This window comes from Megalobrama amblycephala, linkage group LG3 (assembly GCF_018812025.1).
Source record: "Megalobrama amblycephala isolate DHTTF-2021 linkage group LG3, ASM1881202v1, whole genome shotgun sequence".
Lineage (NCBI taxonomy): Eukaryota > Metazoa > Chordata > Actinopteri > Cypriniformes > Xenocyprididae > Megalobrama > Megalobrama amblycephala.
Genome location: NC_063046.1, coordinates 23,554,517 through 23,577,474, shown reverse-complemented (window position 1 = coordinate 23,577,474; position 22,958 = coordinate 23,554,517).

The window sequence follows — 22,958 nt, the reverse complement described above, 5'->3', positions numbered from 1 at the left end:
CATTCTTTTACTCTATCTGATATCTGATTATTTGTAAGTGTGAACTCATGAAAGAGGTATATCATCCTATAGTAATCAGCCACATTATGACACTGCTGTCTTACTGTCATTCATTGTTAATAAAATGAATGATTATCAAACAAATGTTGACATTTCATGGTTCTTCCCTTTGGTAACACAGCCATAATGATAGCTCTGTGTGCTGCAGTTTTTGTTTATGTATTATTCAGTCTAAATGAATCATATGGACTAAAGTGAAAGCCCACCAACTGTTTGTGCAATTGTATCATTACTGACGGAGGAAGACCATTCCACCAAATGCATAAATGTAAATATAAATATTTTTATCCTACACAGCAAAATCCCCAGAGTTAAATCAACTCTGCTCAGAGAAAATATGGCCCCTCTCTACATAGAGTTAAAATAACACTGAAGCAGAGTTAAAGTTAATGAGATAATATGCTGTTTGTGGAGTTGTTTAATGTAATGTCTTTTATCTTCAGTTGATTTCATCTAAGGCTGTGGCTGGAAGTCATTTGTAGTTATTATGTTTCTCTTCAGTGATTCTTGTTAACAGCAGGTGTTCATCACTAATGCTCAATCATAACTTAATTATCTCATTAACTTTAACTCCGCTTCAGTGTTACTTTAACACTATAGAGAAGGACCATATGTAATCTGAGCAGAGTTGGTTTAACTCTGGGGATTTTGCTGTGTATAAAGCAGTTGTGTCTCTGTAGTGATTTATGATGTTAAATATTAATATTTAGTATTAATATTAATATTGTCAGTGTGAGTGTGAGTGTGAGTGTGAGTGTGAGAGTGTCAGATGATTCCTTCTTATTACAGTGCACCAGCCAAGGAATTTCACCTTGGCAGTAAAGAACAATCACGGAAGATTGTTGACTAAATTAGAATTATATAAATTTGATGAAGTTTGTCATCTGACCAATCTGAAGGATTTGTGAGATATCGTTAACTTGTAGAGTCTCTTACTGTATCATCAACACAAGAAAGACACAAGTGTAATAAAAGGATTTCATTAACAAAACCATAACTAAAAACTACTGAATGGATAAATTACAAAAAGATTGATAAATCTAAGTAAATGAGTTGGATGTTACTATGGCAGTTACCTTAGAGTTATCTTATGGAAAGATGAACTGTAGTTCCTCTGGAAGTAATAAGGTAAACTTTATTCTGAATTCAACAAATTAATTGAGAGATTATTTACTGACATCAGCTTTGCAAAATCTAATGCAAATTAGATAATCATATACTGACAATATACACTAATGCCAAGGTCTCTGGAAAGAGGTTTGTTAAGTGATATTTACGTTCCGCTTGGTGACGTGCTGAGTCTGAGCAGCGGCGTCTTCCACTTTCTGAGCTGGGCCACGTTGCAGTGGGAAAAAAAGGAGTTGGAATCCGTTTCACAGCCTTGAACATGAAGTACTTGTGAACGTTGAACTCCTGGAGCACAGAGAAGGTCCTTATTCTGGAACACGCAGATGAAGGAGCCTTGAAGTTGAAGGTTGTAACGTCTGTGCAGACGATCATTATAATCTGGAACATGCAAATGAAGGATTCCTGAAGAGAAGATTCTGAAGTTGGTGCAGAAGATCCGGGCAATCTGGAACACGCAGATGAAGGATGTCTCATGAGAAGATTCTGAAGTTGGTGCAGAAGATGCATAATTGGGTTATGTTGAACTTTTACCTATGCATTCATGTATGCCTTAATTGGTAGGCTAAGTTTGTTTATTTTTCATGTGCACAAACAGCACTCATTAAGTACAGTGTATACAGTTCTGGTAATGGAAATGGAGAAGATTTGCTCCATCTTTGTCTATTTTGTATCCATTTTGTCTTGAAAATACTTCCTTTGTGGCTTCAAGCCATGGCAAGACCTGTTTGGTGAGTGAAGGAGGTCGTCAGTGGTCGTTCACACCTTGGGTTGCAGGACTGAGGGACTGGGGTGAACAATGGGGGAAATGACCACTAAATCTCTTCAGAAGACTTTTCAGAAGATTAAACTGCTTAATTAATATGGATTATTTTATGATGTTGATTTGTACTTTTAAATGTTTGGTTGTGTGGACTTTCATTGCATGGACAAAAAGGATGAGAGAATATTAAAATGATTTTCATTTGTCTTCCCAAGATGAACAAAAGTATGGGTTTGGAAAGACATGTTAGTGAGTAAATGATGAATTTCATTTTGTAGGTAACTATCCCTTTCAGAAAAGAAAGCATAATAGATATAATGTATTATGCACCTGTTGTCAGCATCGTGATGATACTGACTCTAACCAAGGAAGGCTTCTCTCTGAACACATACTCAAAACATCCCCAGAGACACACACACGATGCATACTTCCTCTAAAAGTGACCCAAATCTATCAGTTTCTCCCTTCACTCACTCAGACAGGTTCTGTACCTCTCACTCACTGTTCTTAGCCAACTTTGTCCATTTCATCAGACTTCCTAAGTATTTTGCATACAGCTGTCAAAAGCTTTCAGTTCTACCTACAGTCAAACTCAGTGTGCTCCATTTCAATTTGTATTCAAATGAATTAATGCCATCACACATATTTCTGGATTACAAATATCATATCATTTTTTTTTTAAAATAGGGACACATGCTTTTTAACATACCATGAGCTCAACCACTGAGTGCAGCCCTTCAAACAGTGAATATTCTTTAGCATAAAATGGATTTTCTTATTCAAATGAATTCCATGGAAAATATCAAATTGCACTGCGGCTTATGCCTGCATGTGTATCATTTGCTACAGTATATCTGGCGAAGCGCCTTGTGTATCTGGCTGCTTGTTTGTATATAAAGAAGAATGTGTTGAGTAACTGACTTTTGATAATTTCATCTCATATGAGCTGCATGAATATCTCTGAACCCTTCTCAGAAGCTCAAGTCAATTTGAACAGCAGATCCATCAGTACGGAGTCAGACATGTACATTCAAATACATTAACATGATTTATGTCAAAAATCATTTGACATTTGTAGCACACTGTGAATAGATCTATTTGAACTCATGAACGTTGCATTCAAGAGTTGGTGATTATAGTTGAGTTCAAAATGAGACTCTTTTCAAGTTTCAGTTTGACAGATTCCAACAAAAATGAGATTGTGACCCGGCAGTAGTAAAGTCTGTATTTCATACATAAAGGGCTCTTAAGAACATGCTGATGTTATTGCCTCTTTTAAAGAAAAAAAGCAAGAATGTACACTTAGCATTCATAAAATCAGTGTTCTTTAAACTTAATGTTCGCACTGAAACGAAAATTGTCATAATTTTCTCACCCTCATATTGTTCCTGTAGAAGAGATTTTCGCAAGTATTTCAACCATTTTTGCCCATACAATGAACATCAGTTGGGTCCAAAACAACCTTTCAAACAGGTTTGGGATGACATGAGCATGAGTAAATGATGACAGAATTTCCATTTTTAGCTACCCCATTAATGCTATTGAGATCACCTTTTTGACACTCTGTAAAAAAATAAATCGTAAAAAAAATGGTCAATTACTGTCAGCTACGGCTGCCACACAAAATCTTAAAATTAAAGTAAAATATTCTAATTTAAATAAAGTGTAAAAAACTTTAACAGAAATTTTCATTAAAATTTTTCTACAGAAAAACACTGTTATTTTACATTTATTCCCTGAATTATTACAATAAAACACCTTCACTGCAAAACAATCTTAAAAAAAATAAAAAAAAAAGGATTAGGATCTATTATCTAAAACTTAAACTTTCAAACTGAAAACCTTCAAACTTCAAGCTTTTAAAACTACTTCAAACTTTCTGGCTAGGCTTTTTCAAGCCAACTTAAAGTTTGTCTACAAACTTTTTTATCTAGTTTTATTTGTTCTTTGCTTATGAAGGCATATTAATTCATTTAAAATCTTCTAAATCTATTCTAATTTTCTTGAAAGTGCCCCGAACCTTCATCACACAGCCTGTCCACGGTCAGGCAGGGGTGACATCTTGGTCCTCTTGATTATGACTTGATGCCAGATGTTTAGGCACCTCCCTTTTGTAAGTCCATGCCAGAGCAATTTGAGTCTAAGGAACAGACATGTGCCAGGGGCTGAGAGTGCCGGCAGGTGCATGGGCAGATGGATTGTGAGGTTACCTCTTGTGTCTGCCCTGATTAACGGGAAACTGTTTCTCTTAACTTCTTGTGCTGAGGCTGCAGTCTGCTAAGTAGCACAGCCTGTCCTGTGGTGGTGGATGGGCCTTTCCCTGCAGGACACATGGCTGTACTTTAAAACAAATTCTTGGACTCACCCAACACCTAATCTAGTATGGTTAAATGGGTCAGCAGCTCTCAAATGCACTTTAAATTATGTGTGTGTGTGTGTGTGTGTGTGTGTGTGTGTGTGTGTGTGTGTGTGTGTGTGTGTGTGTGTGTGTGTGTGGTGAGTCCTTTTAACTGGTGCAGACGGTGATGGGTGACAGCTGGTGGTGTTCAGTAATTAGTTGGTGATGAGCTGACAGTGAGCAGGTGAGCATAAGGAGGGATGATGGGAATTTAGTTCAGAGGAGATGACAGAGCTGGTGACCATGACAATAAACTTAACGCTATAACAAATACCTTACTAACTATTAATAAGCAATACATTTTTTTTGTAAGTTTATCGAGGCAAACATTGTAGTTGATAGTGAATATGTGTTCCCTATACCAAAGTGTTACCAAAATTCATATTCACGCAGTTTGCACATGATGTGTTGAAATTTAAAAGATTTTTTCAAAGAATTCTGTGGAAATCTTCCTGCAGAGTTCTGCTGGTGCAGGTTCTGTGTTGGTCTGGATATAAGTATTTTTTTTAAAAATGCAAAAAAATGGTGATATCAGAGAATATGCATTTTTGGGCTACATTAGTTACATCACCTGTTTGTTTGTGTATGTTTCTTTGCATGTGTGTGCAATTCTGCACAAATTTCTATGGTTTCACTGGATGGTCTTTTTCCACCAAGATGTTTTGCTGCAGAAATGTGCTTAAACAGCATGTTTATCATGCAGACATGATTAACAACACTTTCATCAGCATTTGTTTATGTGCCCCCATGGCCAGTTCAGGAAGTGAATAAAATAATGACCTTTTTTTCCCCCTTACTTTGAAGGTAGATTTGTTTGTGCTGTCTCTGAATCCTGTCGGTTTCTTTTTTATTTTATGTGTAGTCGTTCTGTCACACACACAGAGAAAGACACACAGCTTTAGTGTATGAATCTGTGTAGGTCTTGTTCTTGAAATAACTTACATTAAAACAAAAGCTGTTGGATTTAAACTAATATCTTGCTTGATCTCTTGGCACATGCTTAGAAAAAGCTCCAAGGCACTTTCTTTCTTGTTCTATCTCTTCTATTACACTCTCTCCTGCTCCAACCTCTGTTAAATACTATGAGAAAGAACACTTCCAGTGCTCCGTTAGGGTTTGATATAATCTCATACAAACATCGACACCCCAGGCTGTTGGCTTACTTAGACACATCGCTATATTGCTGTCTGGGTATTTTTCCTGTGGCTGAATTTTTTATAAAGCCTTTTCTTAAACAGAGTTTTGTAACTTTCTGCCTCTCATAATACAAGCACAGACAAACACCTTGCTAAATAGAGGAGTATGAATGTTTTTAGTCACCTCTTATTTGGGGTAGTACAAGGCTGTTGAAATAAGGGTCTGTCTTTTCTGGCAGAAGAAATGGTGGCATTCAGCACATAAGAGAGAGAGACAGAGGAAGTGAAGAGCCTTTGGTGTGTGGAAAGTCTGATGCCGCATCTTTTGGACTTGGGAGTGTTCAGAGGTTGAACAGTCAGAAACAGTGCTGCCTCTTAAAGTCACCATGAAATTAAAATGGAAAAATTCTTGTTTATTTGTTTGTTTTAATGGAACATTGCAGTTTTAATTATAAATGATTTATCCATGCATATAGGCAAGGCAAAGCAAGACAAGGCAATTTTATTTGTATAGCACATTTCATACACAATGGTAATTCAAAGTGCTTTACATAAAGAAGAATAAAACAATAGAACATAAGGAATAGAAATAACAGTAAAAACAGAGAATTTTGCTCTGGATGGATGAGCTAGGAAGTCTTAGGGAGTATTTTTGTTGTTGTCCGTCAAGAGTGGATCTAAACGGATCTATCCATCAAAGCAGATCTAAATGGATCTTCCTCACACGACAGGACCGCTACCTGTTAAGGCACTTCAAACTGATAAACAAAGTTTCAATCTCCCCTTTTGCCAAGACAACTCAAACTGCGCCACACAGCCCTAATCCCCCTTCCAGAGATATCTTATCTATGCAACGCGGTTCAAATTTCCCCTTTGGAAATTTCCCCCATTTGAAAAATATCCTGACTGTAATCCAGAGATATCTTAACCATGCATCACATCTCAAATTTCCCCATGATTTGTCCCCTTATCCAAATTTACTAGCCTGACTTCGTCATACTCATATTCTAGGCAGAATGTGAGTCTGATACTGCTCCATTGCACTTGAATTATGGGGCGTGTCTTAACTGAACCAGTAAAAAAAAAAAAACTCTGCACTCAATTGGATAGACCTACAACCAATCAGAGCAACGCAGTAAGTGATGTATGTTGAACTTGTACTTAAACTTTTGCCGAATCCCGTTGGAAGGACGGCAAACACATCTTTCCCATCGACAAATGCCTTGATTGCGGTTCTTTGTTCGTCTTTTAGAATGAATGCGCTGTCGATTTCTTTTATTAGCGGATATAGCGGAATCTAAACATCTTACTTCTCCAGCTGCAGTCATCGTTGGTGAAAACCAATTCAACCCAAGCGCTCTTTGATGACGTGGGTGGTTACGTAACCGCAGATAGCCTGTCCATCATCGATTAAAGCCCGCCCTGGCAATTTGATTGGCTCGGCCTTCTGGGAGCCGAGCATAATTACTCCACAATGGATCGAGTCCAGACCGAACTTCCCGTCCAAAAAATGTTGTGGGCGGGGTTCGGGCTGGCACCCAGGCTACAAATTTACCAAATTTTAACCTAATCACAAATGCTTTCTTCCTAATTCTCCCAGCTCTTTCAACCAGACAGCAATATTTAAAATGCATTAAAAGTCAGAAATAACAAGATGATACATAAAAAATATAAAATACATTAAAAATGAAATAAAAACAGGAAAAGGAATTAAGAGAATAAAAAGATAATATGTATAAAATAAAATGCAAACAGTTCGGACATAGCACAGTGCTCAATCAGCAAATGCATATATAAAAAGATATGTTTTGAGTCTGGATTTGAATGTGGCTACTGTTGGAGCACACCTGATCTCTTCTGGAAGCTGGTTCCAGCTGCGGCTGGCGTAACAGCTAAAAGCAGACTATCCTTGCTTTGAGTGAACCCTTGGTATTTCTAAGTGACTTTATCCTGATGATCTGAGTGATCTGTTAGGTTTATGTTCTATGAGCATATCTGCAATGTATTGAGATCCTAGGCCACTGAGTGATTTATAAACAAGTAAAGGTACTTTAAAATCAATTCTAAATGCAACTGGAAGCCAGTGCAAGGGACCTGATGACTGGTGTGATGTGTTCATGTTTTCTGGTTCTGCTCAGAATCCTGGCAGCAGCGTTCTGTACGAGTTGCAGCTGTCTTATGGTCTTTTTGGGAAGACCAGTGAGGAGCCCATTACAATAATCCACCCTGCTGGTGATGAAAGCATGAACAAGTTTCTCTACGTCTTGACTGGAGACAAAGCATCTAATTCTTGCAATATTTTTGAGATGATAATATACTGATTTAGTTACTGTCTTCACATGGCTACTGAAATTCAGGTCTGACTCCAAAATAACACCAATGGGGATGGTTGTTCGTCTCTCTACAGTAGCAAAAAGAGTGCGGGTGTTGTTTAAGTTTCTGTTTATAATATTTGAGAAGAAGGTCTGTCTAGCTTTGCCTAGTTCCACATTGAAAGCATGAAGGATATCTTTATAGATGTTATAGTGGATTTCTTTCACCACATGCGCTCAGCTTTTCTGCATTGTCTTTTCATATTTTGCACTCCTGTTGAGTTTCTCCACAGTGCTTTTTGTCTGCCACTTTTCTTCCTGACTTTCACATGAGCAATGTTATCAATAACATTCTGTACTTTTGAGTTAAAAGAATCGAGGAGAAAATCAACAGAGTCTGCAAATATGTTTGGTGTTAAAGATATAGCCTTCATAAACAGTGCACTAGTATTCTCATTTAGGCATTGCTTTTTGACCGAGATAGATCTAACTTCAACAGTCGGAGAGATCAATATATCAAAGAAAATACAAAGATGATCAGATAGCGCTACATCCTTAATGACAATGGATGAAATGTTTAGACCCTTACTAATAATCAAATCTAGAGTGTGTCCACGATTGTGTGTGGGTCCATGTACATGCTGAGTCAGATCAAAAGTATTCAAAACTGTTAGGATTTCTTTTGCCATATTGGATTCTGCATTTTCTATGTGGATGTTAAAATTCCCAGTAATAGCAAAACAGTCAAACTCTGAGGAAATTTCTGATAACAGTTCTGTAAAGTCCTCCACAAAGGCTGGAGAGTATTTTGGAGGCCTGTAAATAACTATAAGTAGAATGCGAGGAGCACCTTTTAACACAATACCCAAGTATTCGAAAGACAAGTAATCACCAAATGACACTTGCTTGCATTGATAGACATCTTTAAATAGAGCAGCTACACCTCCACCTCTCGTAACAGCTCTGCAGACACTCATAAAAGTAAAGTTAGGAGGGGCTGTTTCATTCAGGATTGTTGAACTTCAGCTGTCTTCAAGCCATGTTTCATTTAGAAGCATAAAATCTAAGTTGTTTGTGGTTATTAAGTCATTGACTAGAAGTGATTTATTTTTAAGTGAACGGATGTTTAAAAGTGCTAACTTAACAGTCTTACTTTCTGTCTCTACAGTAATCTTGGTTTGACGTGTAATAGGCAGCAGATTAAATGGGTTTGCCAAACGGTTTGAGAAGGCTTTATGCTTTCTATCACGTAATAAAACAGAAAAAGAGAAAGCAACAGGCACACTGGGTTCCCGCTTACTCTGTAAACATTTGATAAAGTCACTGTTATCATAGCGGGGACCCGACACACATCACTGAGAGCTGTTATCGGTTGTTTTTGGTTCACCTAGAACAGATGGAGGAAGGTGAGGGCCCTGGCGTTGTGGCAGGGGCCGAAGAGCCCTCGTAGGAGGAGGGGGAGGCCAAGCTGGGCCCACAGGCTTTGGTGGTTTCTGGGATCGCTTTTTTGTTGATATCTGGGTGCTCGCAGCAAAAGAGTGGGAGAGTTTGGTTCCAGCATACACCAGTTCCTCCATTTTCTCTGAGAAAACAGAACAGGGGATGCTGGAGAGAGGGATAACGTGTCTGGTGAGATGGGCTGTTGCTCTGGTGTTACCGGAGGCTGTAATATGTTGTCCTGGCTTCCCTGGCTGTTTTCCCGAAAGTTGTCCTTGGGTGCTAGATCTTGGAGTAGTTCTAACATGTCACTGTCTGTCGGTGAGCTCTGTGGGCAGGGATCAGTCAGGATTGTATCCGTGAGCAGTGGTTGTTGTGGCTGCGTGGTGTTATCATTGACCTTGTGGGATGTGTCAACCGCATGTCTATTCAGGTGCTGAAATGAAGTCCTATGGTCAGTTGTACTCTGTCCAGGTTTGTTTGTGCCATTCAGGTTGAGTGGATTTGCACACACTGCTGAAGGATCATGGAGGGAGAAGTAGATATTGTCCTTTAGGACTCTTGAGCCCAGTTTGTTTGGGTGCAACTTTTAATCTTCTAAGCATTTCAAAAAGTTCATTGAAATCCCTTTTAAGGAGTTCTGACTGCTCCTTTCGAATATCATTGTTTTATTTTCATTACATAATTTTTTTCACATCATTATTCATGTGACCTTGTGATCTTTAATCAAAATAATTTCCACTCCCTCTTGCTTTCTAACATCTCTCCTTTTCTCTGATGATGTGTTTTTCGGCACAAGAGCAGGACAACCTGTCACTCACGTGAGATCACCGCAATAGCAAACAACAAGGATCCAGTCGATTTCAGATGGACAAAATCAAGTCCTGCCCTAAAGGGACTCCATATACAGACTACATAAAAATATACAGACTTTGTGCGTCACTGCAATTTTACTATAAAAAACAATGAGAGTATGGATGCATGTGCATGAATTAAAGGGTTAGTTCACCCAAAAATGAAAATTATATCATTAATTACTCACCCTCATGCTTACGAATCTTACGAATCATTTGTTTCAAATCAGTGGTTCAGAGCGCCAAAATCACATGATTTCAGTAAACTAGGTGTTTTGAAACTTCAATATTTCACGTGACTTTGGCAGTTTGATACACACTCCGAACCACTGATTTGAAACAAAAGATTTGTTAAGCTTCGAAGCTTTATGAAGCAGTGTTTTGAAATTGCCCATCACTATATATTGTGGAATAAAGTTGCTATTTTGTTGTTTTTGGCAGACAAAACATATTTGTGATGTGGTTCAAAGTGTGGAAGGAATAAGACAGGATCGGCGTGACTGGGACTCGTGTTTTATTTAAAGTTCTCTGGTACAAACAAAAGAAGTGGCGCTCACTGCGCTTTCTATCACTCAGCAAATAACTCAGAATATAAGTCAGCATACAATTCCAGCTCTGACAGACAGTCTCTCCACATGGCACGAGTTCCCAGTCAGTTTCTCTCTCTCCAGCTCCCCATTTCCTGGTGGCTTTTAACCAGTCTCTCCACACCAATTACTGAAACGAGACATCGGTGTTTATCATTTGCACTTGACCTACTTACTCACTGCTTGTCTCCTGCCTCTCTCTCCCATTGCAGACCTCGCTGAACCACGCCCCCCTTGCCACATACCCTCACCGCCAGACTCAGGCCAGGGAGTCATCCGCTCCAAGCCCCCTGTCTGACGCGTCAGTCTGCAACAGAAAAGGGAGAGAAAAGTGCAAGAGGGGAGTGCAAGAGCGGCCCGCCACTCAGAGCAACCTTTATCTGGGTGAAAGCCTGCTGGCACAGCTCCATCCACTGGACCGGATCTGGTGCTTCCTTTTTAGTCAGGTCAGTCAGCAGGCTGGTGAGGTCTGAATAATTAGGTACAAACCTTCTATAATATCCCACCAGCCCCAGGAACTGCCTCACCTCCTTTTTGGCCTTGTGTCTCAGACAGTTTGCAACTGCTGCCATCTTATCAATTTGGGGACGCACCTGTCCATGACCCAAGTGGAAGCCCAGATACCTGACCTCCACATGCCCAACCGCACGCCGTTAGTCCGGCCACCCTCAGCGATCACAGGACAGACCGCAGATGCTGCATATAACACTGCCAATCATTACTGTAGATCAGTGGTCTCAAACTTAATTCCTGGAGGGCCACAGCTCTGCACAGTTTTGCTTCAACCAACCTTGAATAACTGGATCAGGTGTGTTTTTTGATTAGGGTTGGAGCAAAACTGTGCAGAGCTGTGGTCCTCCAGGAATTGAGTTTGAGACCACTGCTGTAGATGATAATGTCATCCAAATATGCAGTGTGCAGCCGGAGTATCCGATCCATGAGACGCTGAAAGTTGTCGGTCCCGATCAACCCGAAAGGAAGAGTAACAAATTGGTGTAATCCAAAAAAGCTTTGTCTGTCCTGAGCCTATAACAAATTCCCCATAGAGAGCCGCCCCAAAGAGTGGAGTTTTGTTCTCAGGTCCAGTAAATTGTAACAATATTTATTAGCTCAAAAGGGGAAATATTAATATAAACTCGTTATGATTATTTATAAATATTTGAATCAGTTAATAAAATTAACTTGTAGCTGAATTAATATTACAATCAATTAATCTGTTTGGCCAGCGAACACTCAGTATTGATTGTCTATCAACTCTTATAGAAAGGATATTTTCCGTGGCCACAGAAAAGCACCGCTTTCTTAGCACGTAGCCGTGATCAAATTGTTATCAGGGACATTGGTTTTATAAGCAGATCAGAATCAACTCGCAAGAGTGTGCACACAAGTTTTATTTAACTAAATCACAAACACATAACTAAACTAACAAACACAAACATACCATTCACGCAGTGAGAGAGTGGAAAATGAATTTGAACCGTATCATAACAGAGGAATGAAACAATAGAAAGGGTAAATTAACAATTGCTGGACAAACCATCAGTTTCAATACTATAAAGCACCTTTGTTAAAAGGGGTTCACAATCTAAATACTAAATTGACATTTAGTGTTCAAACGATACTTGCAAATGCCTTAGCTGTCTGGATCTGCAGGCTCAGGAGGAATCCTTGATGGTTTGGTCCGCTGGTGTGGAAGTTGTAATCAATATCTTCTGCATTGATGAAGAAAATGAAGACAAACTTTTCGCTGTTAATTTGACTCTTTTATGGTCACTGCGGTTGTGCATGGCTTGAAGTGAAATGGAGGCCTACCATCCCGGCTCGGGCCGGGTGGCCCTCACATAGTATCAACAGGAACAAGAACAAAGAACCAGAAGAACTAATTGGAAGAACTAACTAAGTGTGCTATCTGTGGAGGCTTTTTGAACTCTCCAGACAGTCATGGCTTGACCAATGAGAAAGGTGCAGTTCTCTGGCAGGGGATTTCCTTTGTTTGAAAGTGAGTTCATTTGCCTGGGTTTGTAGGTTTGTGTCCATTTATACTCTGATAAATATAACAAAAATACAATGCATTCTATGATATTTTGATGTCCACCAACATGTGAGTCATTCAACAAGGAGTAATTTGATAGTAAACATCACCTAGATGAAATACATTATCTCATAGTTCCAACTTCCAGGCATGCATAACACTATACAACATATGAAAGAACAATATACAAACAGTAATAATACACAAGATGTACTGGGGAAATGCATGTTGATTTATTTAGATAAGGTTGTCAATGAATCAATGGCAAAGAATCCAGTTTTATAGACAATGTATGGTTCTAGTGCCCTGTCTCCTAAGTGTCTCTGAAATGTGTGTAAAGAGCAAATGGTGCAGATGGGGTGATAGCGCTCAGTGGGGGAGCCAGACCTTATGGGGCCTGCATGGGTGATTGCCTTTTACAATTGTGTTTATATTGCCAGATGCTACAACATACTGAATTTCATTTTTACTGTCTGAAGGCCCGTCCTACCTAGTTTCTTGTAGACCGTCTAACACCTTGCGGGGCTGACATCCGTAGAGAAGCTCAAAGTGGGAAGACCCCGTGGAGGCTTGGGGGACCTCACGCACGGCAAATAAGAGAGGTTTCAGCCATCTGTCCCAATTTTTGGCGTCTTCGTGAACAAACTTTCGAATCATGGTTTTTAAAGTGCGATTAAATAGTTTGACAAGACCATCTGTTTGTGGGTGATAAACGCTGATGTGAATCGATTTAATGCCCAATTTGTGAAGTTCGCAAAGGGTCCGTGAAATAAACACTGTGCCTTGATCGGTGAGAATCTCTTTTGGGATTTCCACCCAGGAGATTAAACGGAACAGTGCGTCTGCTACACTTTTCACAGAAATGCTAAGGAGCGCCTGTGTCTCTGGGTATCGCATTGCATAATCCACTATGACTAATGCAAAGCGATGCCCACATGCAGATCGTTCTAATGGCCCGATGAGGTCCATACCAATTCTTTCGAAGGGTACCTGCATAAGAGGGAGAGGGCACAATGGTGCTTTTGGGGTGGCCGGCGGGTTTACCAGCTGACATTCACGTTCTCAATGCCTGGCCAGAAAAATCGGGACATGAGACAATTAAGTGTTGCTGCTTGTCCCAAATGTCCGGCCATTGGATTACAGTGAGCCGCCTGGAAAAGCATTTCCCGACGGCTTTTTGGTACTAATAACTGAGTTATATACACCCCCCTTCCCTCTCTCTGTTCCTCCAAGAGACATCCACACATAAATGCCCCAATTAAACACTGAAACCTGGCCAATTTGTTCCCAAAATTAGCGGATGTCTGAGGTGCGGGCTAACTGCAACCTCTATGCTATGCTTTTGTCCCCGGAATTGAATAGCCACCGACAATAAGGGATAGTTCACCACATCCCTGTGCACGCACCGTACCTTAAATACGCGGCTCGTATCCAATGCCCCCGGTTGAATAGGCTTTGATGAATTGAGGTTTGGTTACATCCCGAATCCACCAAAGCCTGATACGTGCCCCCCTTAATACTCACAGGTATTTGGTACAGGCCAGCTTGATTGGGGGTAGCCTGTGGGACGTCCGGGACCCAGATTAGTGTCCCCACCTCCATCACTGGACACCAGTCAACAAAATGACCTGGGTCCCCGCAACGCCAATGGGCCGGCCCAGGCCTCTCTGCCTGCCTAGTGGCAGGAAGCGGGTCAAGGAATTGGTGTGGAGAGAGCGGAGGAATGAGAGCTGTGGCTGGGCTGACGCTGGTCGACCCCACCCCCCTGGGTGGCGCCCTCGGGGCTGCTGTTGGTACTGTTCCTGGACACCCCTCCACCGGGGTAGTGCTTGTGGAGGGAGATTCCCTCGGTTCGCCGACCCCGGTCCTCCATCTGGTCCACCGCCAGTTGTATGGCCTGTTTCAGCAACATCAAGCGGTGGCACTGGACCCACTGGGCGGTCTTCCTAGGCAGCCGAGCCACAAACTGCTCCAGAACCACTTTGTCGATGACTTCCTTGACGTCACTTTTCTCGGCCATCAGCCATCTGCGGCAGGCGTCCCGGAGCTGTTGCACCATCACGAAGGGCCAGCCACAGTCTCCAAGGTCCAGCGATCTAAAGCGCTTGTGGCACTGCTCTGAACTCAGGCCAACCCGCTGGAGGATGGCGTGCTTAAGATCTTGATAGACCAGGAGGTTCTGGACTGGCAGCTGTTGTGCGGCCACCTGCACTTCTCCAGACAGCAGGGGGATGAGCACTGGCCAGTCTTCTTGGGGCCACCCACATGCCTCAGCAGACCTCTCAAACAGGTCTATGAACGCCTCAAGATCATCCTGAGGACCCATCTTATTGAGAGGCACATGAGTGGGTGGGGCTGGGGCAGATGGAGTTCCTGTAGCCCGAACCTCCCGGTCTGTCCATCTCCAGAACAGCTTGCGGTCTTCTTGCTGGACGAGGGCTTGGAAACGCCGTTCCCAATCGTCCCTCATGCCCAGCAGTGCCTGATGGTGTTCCTGGTGAAGACCCGCAAGCGATTGGATGACCTCCGCAAATGACGATCCTAGCAGGGACTGCATGATTGTGGCGGCGTTCTTCTCCCTTCCTGGGTTTCGGAACCATTGTAATGTGGTTCAAAGTGTGGAAGGAAGAAGACAGGGTCAGCGTGACTGGTACAAACAAAAGAAGTGGCCTTCACTGCGCTTTCTCTCACTCAGCAAATAAGTCAGCATACAATTCTAGCTCTGACAGACAGTCTCTCATGGCACGACTTGAGTGGATATTAGACTGAGGACTGGCTGATGGATTTCCATACAGAGGTATCGTCACCCACCCTATTCCACCCTGTGGAATCTCATTCTTCACCTCTGTTTCCTAAGAGCACAGAGACTTGCATGGGCTTTGCATTACCTTCAACCCTTCCAAGTCTTTGTCTCCGACCTTTTCAGCCAGTCCTCCAGCCCCGTCTCTGCTGGAGGTTTGCAGTCCTTCACCATCTCCGGAATCGCCATGCTGTGACGTCGAGCAACCTCCATCAGCACCTGAGCGAGTGGATCCTACGGCTCTGCCTCTGGCCTCTGACCACCTGGCTCCATCTCGGCCCGTTGACCTGGCAACTCCGCCCTGGCTCCTCCTGCCAGACCCCCTCGGCCTTTCGACTTAACCGGGTTCCCTCATCCCAGCGGCTCCCCCTTGGTCAGTCGTCACACCACCTCCGCCACGAATTTGTGGATCTTCCACTACGCTCTGTTCCTCCACCCCTATGGCTGCAGTGGGCTCCTCCTTCCCTTCAGACTCGCCTTAGTCTGTGGTCACACAGACTAATTTAAATAAAGTGAATATTTCAAAAATTGTATTGCATACCTGTTGCTTAATGTCCCATTTGCAAAACTGTTTCCCCCTTTCCTCTTAGTAGTTTCCTCTTGCTGTAGTGGAGCATGAAGTAATATTATTCTTGTAAACAGTTTCTAGAAATAAAAATGCATGCACATTACCGCAAAATGCAAAAGCTTTGCAGTGGTCAAAAAGGAATTATAAAACAACTTTTCAATTGATCCCTTAGTAAACTAAAATATTCAAACAGCAATTAAATCACAATCAGGTTATTTGTCAAAAAAACAGATAATTCAGCATGGAATTTTTACATTCTGGATTTGGATGGCAATAAAAATCATAGACTAGCCCTTGTAGATGTTGAAATTACCTTCATCCCTGCGAGAAACAAGTATTGTCCGAACAGGGCTAAAAAGAACAAATAACATCACTCATTGACAGCTCTAGAGCATATTGCTTAACTCCAAAGTACAGCAGTTTATGGTCTATTAGTCTCACACAGTCAGGCTTGCATCAAAGTCTGGTCCACTATGCAGGTTATTCTAGTCAACCATCCACTTAGTCAGTCTGACCCTCATGTAATGCAACCAACCACATTTCGTTTTGTTTATACACGTTTAGGGCTGAGTAAAACTGAAACAGACATCTCAATAATAGGCTACATTCACACTGTTAGAAGTGAGCCTCAAAATGTCCTGTTTATACAGTAGCTTACAGTATTGGCTAGAATACTGTCTGTATGAATGTGTAACTGAAGTCAAACCTGTATAATATTTGTGACCTATAACTATCACCTATAACTATACTGGCAGCGACTAAAGTAGTATCAAAGAAGGCAACGTTGTCCAGTTTGGTTTTGTTCACTTAGCAGGGTCCACCAAAAATGTGATTGTGAATCCCAAAAATGTACAGGTGTGAGTTTGAGTATCGAATGCAGTTGTCACTTAATGTGGTTGTTAATAGCTGTATGTGATTGAAACCATATTAAGGACTGCACCCCCCCCCCCCCCCCCCCCACACACACACACACACACACACAAGTAATAAATAAAACAAAAAATAAATAAATAATGGAAGCCAAAAAAAGTGGAAAATACAGTTCCTATGACTCTAGTTTGCTTGTTACTGAGTGAACTGTCTATTTCTGTTAGACGGAACTGTTATTTTTTGTTGTTGTTTTATTGTAGTGTTTTTGTTGATCAGTGTTTCAGAGCAATGAGACATGTACATGCTCAAAACAAAAAGCACATGTGGGAAGTTTAAGTGTGTGTGTTGGAGTACTGGATGCATGTGTGAGTGAATTTCACAACCCTCAGCGCGACGTGGCAGAGGCACAAATGAAGGCCGTTTATCTTGTCTCTCCAGAGCCAGTTATTTTTCATTCCCAGCTTATGGGAGAGATAATAAGACATGTTCAATTTATGTCAAATGACAGAGAGCTTCCCCTGTTAACAGACATGCCCCCAAAATATTGCCTGGAAACCTAGAAGAACGCTCTCCACCTGCACACACTCAATTTATTCTGCATCAGCCACCCCAACATGTGTGTATGATTAGTCTCCTGACCCAAAAGCCTGTGGTGCATGAACTCCTCCAGTTTTTTATTCTCAGTAGAGCTCAGTTCTACCTGTCATGGACGCAAATGAAGCGATCCATGAGTGATGAGGTTTGGGCAGAACATCAGATAGCATTATCATGAGGGGGAGTACGTGTAGAGGAACAAACGAAAGATAACAGGATACATGTATAACTGTGGGGTGTCGCCATCACTATCGTGGAGGAACCAAAGATCTTAGTTCTGGCACAATGAATTGCAACCCTATAGTTTGGTAGGCAGGTGTGAGAAATATTATTGCCTTGTCTTTCTCTTAAAATTGTTGCTGAACTTGGTTGCTTGAGGGTTAGGGTCAGGTTATTTTTACAGGTTTTGTCATAGGCATTAGATGAAAATGTTCTTTAAAATGTTGTTAATATATTGTCATGTTGTATTAATTTATTTTAACCTTAATATAACTCTGACTATGATAGCATTTAATTTAGTGTGTGTGTGTGTGTGTGTGTGTGTGTGTGTGTTTGTGTGTGTGTGTGTGCGTTTTTGTGATTTATAAGGAAACACATTTCTAATACGACATGGGTATTACCAACACGATCACACGAAAATGCGTATCAATAGTACGAGTTTGTAATCTCGTAGAATATATACGCCAAAATGAGTTTTGTCGTGCTTATGGTACGCAGATTTTTCGTGTGCATATGATACGCACTTTATGGCGTGTATATGATACGCTCTTGGTTAGGATGGGGTGGGGGTGGGGGGGTTCGTACGTATGATACACCATAAAGTGCGTATCATATGCACGCGAAAAACTGCGTACCATAAGCACGCCAAAACTCATTTTGGCGTATATATTCTACGAGATTACAAACTCGTACTATTGATACGCATTTTCGTGTGATCGGGCTCGTATTACACATGTTATTACGAGGTAAACATAAAATATGAGGACATTTCATGAGTCCTCATGTTTAAAATGGCTTTAAAAACATACTAAACAATGTTTTATTAAAACTGTAAAAATGCAGAATGTTTCCTCTGATGGGTAGGTTTAGGGGTAGGGGTAGTGTGGGGGGATAAAATATACAGTTTGTACAGTAAAAACCATTACGACTATGGAATGTCCTCACATTGATAACAAAACAAACCTGTGTGTGTGTGTCTTAAATGAAACGTGGGGACCAAAAACATAGTGGGGACCAAATCCCCGGTGTGTGTGTGTGTGTGCGTGTGTGCGTGTGTGTGTGTGTGTCTTAAATGAAACGTGCATTGCCATTCAAAAGTTTGGGGTCAGTAAGATGTGTAAGAAATTAATAATTTCAGCAAGCAAGGGTACAAGGGCACATTAAGCTGGTCAAAAGTGACAGTAAAGACATTTATAATATGTAAGGTTTTTCTCTTCTTCAAATAAATGCTGTTTTCAATAATAAGTAATGTTTCTTGAGCACCAAATCAGCATTCGAATGATTTCTGACACTTGAAGACCGGAGTAATAGCTGCTGAAAATTCAGCTTTGCCATCACAGAAATAAATTAGATTTCAAAATATATTCAAATAGAAAATAGTTATTTTAAATTGCAATAATATTTCACAATATTACTGGTTATAGTGTAATTTTGTTTTATAAAAATGTAGCCTTGGTGAGCAAAAGAGACTTCATGGTAACACTTTAGAATACCTTCATTAATGAATAAATACACAGGAAAAAATGAGTAATGCATTATTAACACTCTAGTAACTACTATTAACTAACAAGTAACTCTGATATATGAATTAGTAAGTAATAGTGCTCAGTTGAAGGTGGTAGTTCACTATTAGCTAATCAGTAACTACTGTTTTTTCATTCCTCCCAGAGAACTACTAAGAACTGCTATATATATGTTCGTAATTAATGTGAATAATGAATAATGTGTAATTAATTCTAGAGTAAAGGCCTTGGTAACCCACTTGTAATGACTGAAGTATTACCAAATACTTAAGAAGGAATTACTAATTATTTGGATCAGTATTCTAAAGTGAAAAGCATGATAACTCTCTAGTAACTACTGTAGTCATTGTAAACTTTTGAGGTTTTTGTAAAGTATTGGATAGTAATAACTAGGGGTGTGACGAGACAGGTATCTCACGAGACGAGACGAGACGAGACGAGACAAGATTTTTACCCCACACTATTTTTAAGAAATCCTCAATGGCGAAATACATGACTAGAAAAAATATTCTGCAGGTGTATTTGAAATGTTTTAACTAATGATCTTGTAATGAATGTCATTTCAGTTCTACTTTCTGAGTATGAATTATCATATGCAGTAAAAGACAACAATATTCAAGCACTGTAAAACGTTTTGCTAACTCAGCTGACTGACTTCTGTATGATTTCAGTCTCTTCAGACCTTACTGTACATGATTTATGTGCTTCTACAACTTTTAACCTCATAACTGAACTCCTTTCCACAAACTGATCATAGAAATAAAACACTTTATAAAAACCAAAAATGGTTACACTTTACAATAAGGTCTCATTTATTAACATTAATGTATTAACCAACATCAACTAACAATGAGCAATATATGTGCTACAGTATTTATTAATCTTTGTTTATGTTAGTTAATAAAAAAAGTCATTCATTGTTAGTTCACGGTGCATTAACTAATGTTAACAAATGAAACCTTACTGTTTGTGCTTAATAAGATTAAGAGAAAACTGTTAATTCATTTTTTATGGTAACACTTTACAATAAGTGCAACCATAATCGCACTCTCTCAATATTCAAAGTGCAAATAAGACCAAATTTTTCTTTGATACAGAGCTAAGAGATGGTTACAACTACACTGCCCAGCCTTCATACTGAGAGAGATTTGCATTCATCAGGGAGCCGCTTTCAAAATACGGGGTTACTTTAACTTTCAGCGATCGCGCGTAACTCTGTTAATATGAAGAGTATTTTATACAAATATATCATAAGGAATTACTGTACAAAAACATACAAAAACATCAAAAGTTTACAAAGACTTCAGTAGTTACTAGAGAGTTATCATGTTTTTCACTTTAGAATACTGATCCAAATAATTAGTAATTCATTCTTAAGTATTTATTATACTACCACCTTCAACTGAGCACTATTACTTACTAATTCATTAATCAGAGTTTATTGTTAGTTAATAGTAGTTACTAGAGTGTTAATAATGCATTACTCATTTGTTCCTGTGTAATTATTCATTAATGACGGATCAGTATTCTAAAGTGTTTCCGACTTCTTTCAAAAACATTGAAAGTCTTACCAACCCCAAACTTTTAAACAATAGTGTATCAAAAGTATCAAACATGTTAACATTTTGGTAACACTTTACAATAAGGTTCATTAGTTAACATTAGTTATCTACATCAGTTAACATGGACTAATAATAAAATGCACTTTTACAGCATTTATTAATCTTTGTTAATGTTAATTTCAACATTTACTAATACTGTACATTATTAAAATCTTGTTAATATTAATGCACTGTGAACTAACATGAACAAACAATGAACAACTGTATTTTCATTAACTAATGCTAATGAAGATTGGTAAGTACAGTAACAAATGTATTGCTCATGGTTAGTTCATGTTAGTTTATACATTAACTAATGTTTAACTAATGAACCTTATTGTAAAGTAGTACACTATTACCTAGTTCTGCCATGAAACTCTAGATGGCAGAGGCTGATAGGTCTTTAACTCATTTGGTAGCGATCAATTCATTATCTACATAGCACAACTGATTGGTTGCTGTTGCATCAGAGGCCAATTAGCTATGGTTCAACATTCAAACAAATACCGGTAGTGTTGCTGTTAGCAGTCTGCAGTGCGCTTTCAGAATCCCTCCACCTTTCCCAGCTCCACCTGAATAGATCTGCTAAGGGGGTTCATTCGTGTATGTTACATGTGCAGCAGCATCATGTCTTACATGCTCACAGCAATGTCTTTGAATGTACTGGCAGTAGCAAGTCTCAGTACTTGCTCTGCAGCAGCAGCAGCATCTATTCCGCCAAGACCAAATACATTAATATTGCTCTAATATCATACCAGTCTCTCAAGAGTTGTCATGACAGAATTGTATGCTTATGGTTTAGTTGTTCACTTTGCGTGATTTAGTGTGTTACGAACATTTGTCAACAGTGTATTTTCATTAAAATTATTTAAAATAATTGAATAATTTTTCTGTAATCACTGAGAGAAATAATAATAATAATAATAATAATAATAATAATAATAATAATGAACATGTTTAATCTTATTAACAAACATAACAAACAGGATTAACATAGCCAGTTTGTCTCCTCAATTTCACTTAGGATATCAGTACAACATTGTGGGCTGCCAAACCTCTTTTCTCTGGGCCAAACAAGAGCTCTGGAATCTTTAGCACTGACTGTTTGGCAAAGATAAGGCCTTACCAGCACCAAACCATCCTTCACCACCATATTGCTCACACAGAAGGGATCTTTACTTAATAAACTGCAGAGACAGACAAGGCAATAACTGAAGAGTAAACAATCATGGTGTGTCCTTGACAGAGAAAAAGAAAAAGAATATAATGTCAGTAAGAGCGCAATAATTTGGATGAATGGTTTACAGAGTTCTACACTAAGTGCTTAGTGCATATTAATATGGAGCACTGTAACTAGGTCTACAGACAAATGAGGTCTAATTTGTCTGAGGATCTTTTGATTTGCTATTCAACAGCTCCTTTGGACCAACAGGCAATCGTTGACCTAGACAGACGGTAGATAAAGCCGAAGCCTGAAAAAGATTTATGCGCTTAAAATTGCTTTTTTTGTGGAGATGCCATGGCCTTAATTAAAAAATGTTTTGTTAATGTGTCAAACACTAAGGGCTTTTCAGAATGTCTCCTACAATCAGCCAACCAAATAATCAAAACAATGCACTTCAAGGTGTTTTTTTGGTGTGTATGCGTTAGGCTTTGTTTGTATTATTGAATGAGCCCTTTAATTGTAATTATAGGCACACCACTGAGCACCCGAGCGGAAAATGGGGGATTTTTCTTTCCTCTGGAATTTTCATTTGAAAGTTTTAAAAGCAGTATTAATTGCTCATCTGTTTTTCCAAAGGAAAGGTTAATTAGAAGCATGATACAAGGTGGTGGCTGGGAATAGGAAACTCCTCACCCTCGCTTTATCCCTGATGCAATCCTGCTCTCTGCATGAAACCTACGCAATGCCACAACATGTAATTAACAACACAGTGATTTCTAACCTTTGACACAACAAATTTGCATTGTGTATTTATAGCACACTGTGTACTCTGACACACAGGGGTTAAAATACACAGAAGTAATTGGAATGTAGTTACATGTGTAAAATTAACATTTAGGGATCCTCTGCAAATG